General features: G+C 42.1%; 1 non-coding gene across 1 annotated transcript; it reads left to right on the plus strand.

Moving 5' to 3' along the window:
* Positions 1-1,864: 1,864 nt before the first annotated feature.
* trnas-gcu (transfer RNA serine (anticodon GCU)) lies at positions 1,865-1,946 on the plus strand. The gene has a single exon. It is a non-coding gene; the product is annotated as a tRNA-Ser (tRNA).
* Positions 1,947-2,184: the final 238 nt, after the last annotated feature.

Genomic DNA, 2,184 nt, shown 5'->3' on the forward strand with positions numbered 1-2,184 from the left:
CATTCCTCACACAGAAATGATTCAACCCAATGACAAACATTCTTACAGCTGATAATTTATGCTACTGATTTAAGGACTGTCTCATGTGGTTACCGAGTGACGACGAGAAGATATTAAACTTTGTTCTATTCAATCTAGCTGTGATGAAGTTTGAATTTTTCTACCTTTTCTAAACAGTATTTGAAGGGTCTCGGTAACAATGTTCAGTGTTGATGAGAGTGGGGTCTGGGTGAGAAGCTGCTGAGTGTGACAGGGTCAGGACTGGATGCAGGAAGTTCTCTGACAGTCTCCCTCCATCTCTCTAATGGGTTTGAGTTGATTTACGACTGAGTAGCTTTTATTTTACTTTTCTTATTTAGAGATATAGCCCCTTCGGCCCACCGAGTCTGTGCCAGCCAGCAACCACCCATTTATACTAATCCTACATTAATCCCATATTCTCTACCACATCCCCACCATTCTCCTACCACGTACCTACACTAGGGACAATTTACAATGGACAATTTACCTATCAACCTGCAAGTCTTTTGGAGGTGGGAGGAAACCAGAGCACCCGGCGGAAACCCACACAGACATAGGGAGAACTTGCAAACTCCACACAGGCAGTACCCAGAACTGAATCCTGGTCGCTGGAGCTGTGAGGCTGCGGTGCTAACCATTGCGCCACTGTGCTGCTGTTGGTGTTTTGATAAATGAAGGAAGTTCCCTCCACCCATTTTTTTGGACAGACAGTGTGGTAAAAGGATGTAAAGGGTTAATGCTGAAGATAGTGGGATCAACCCCTCCCACTGTCAGAGTGATGATGGAACAGTCACATGAGATGAAGTTTGGGAGAAGAGAGAGCAGCACCAAGGATGCTAGTTTAGCAGGCTTGATGAGTGTGTATAGAGTATTGTGCAAATTAGAAAAGAGTTCTTAGTTCTTTCAGCAGGAACTGTGTCCAGAAAATATCGAGAAACTCACAATTTTATTATTCAGGAGTCGGAACACAGATATTAATTCCAAGTGACAGTTCTGGGACCAATTAACAAAAAAAGTAGAGAATAATATTGCTCACTTATTGAAATCCCCCAGTGAGGAGACAGTTAAACAGGTGATCTTTTGGGGCATCCTTCGATCCAAGGTTTCAGCAACATTTAATCTCCCTTTTTGGTGAAATTCTCTGTTATTTGCAACTTTTTTTATCAGCTTTGATGGGCGAGTGAAAAAACTGAAAAGATTGAACAGTTCCATCCTTTCTTTTCTTCCTTCTTCTCTTCTTTCCATCAGTTTCTCTTTTCTGTCCCAGATCAATATAATGATGAGAATCCCAATTTAATCTGCTGTTTCTGGTGTTTTATCCATTCCAATCAAAATTTCAACATTCCAATCAAATCTATTTGTTATTCCACAGTGTCTCTCCATGTGTGTTATTCTGTTGTATTCTCTCACAGTCTGTTTGATGATCAATGTTACATCTCACTCTCTGTTCTGGTGAAGATCAGAAGCAGTGATATCTGTTTACACCACCCGACAAGTCGGCCTGATGCTGTGCCTCGCTGATCATGTGGGGTTAAAGCAATTCTTCCAGTCAGTTAGTTCAGTTTTCATTTCATGAGAAATTCGGTCATCATGACTTCATCAGTGACCTAATGGTTCAGGTGTCTGAGTGATGTTAATCATGATGTGATGAAATGATTGTATGTTCCAGTCTTTCCGTGGTGGGTTCTCACACTGAGTAGAAACGTGTTGGACATGGTCTGGAAATGTTTCACACTGCTCCATTCCCAACTTCATTTACTTGCAGAAGATATATTTCCATCATTCCACAGCTGGCTGCACAGCCAGAAGCTGTGCTGAAGGTGACAGCTATGTGTCTGCAACTGACAAGGTGGCCGAGAGGTTAAGGCGATGGACTGCTAATCCATTGTGCATTGCACACGTGGGTTCGAATCCCATCCTCGTTGCTAGTTTATGAGTTGTTTAGTGTATTATTTATGTTGGGTGAGCTGCTGTGCAAAGTCAGCCTCGAAACCTGTTCTTGTCAGTATCTTGACAGTGATTCCAGAATTGGTTATACTTTATTAAAATTGAGACAGACAATTGGAATTCTTCACCCAAACTGCACTGGAATGAAGATCAAATCGGGATCACGAAACGGAGCAGGATTTTTCCTCCCCTCCTTCCTTCCATCATTACTTTCTC

Source organism: Heterodontus francisci, unplaced genomic scaffold (genome assembly GCF_036365525.1).
Source record: "Heterodontus francisci isolate sHetFra1 unplaced genomic scaffold, sHetFra1.hap1 HAP1_SCAFFOLD_286, whole genome shotgun sequence".
Taxonomy (NCBI): domain Eukaryota; kingdom Metazoa; phylum Chordata; class Chondrichthyes; order Heterodontiformes; family Heterodontidae; genus Heterodontus; species Heterodontus francisci.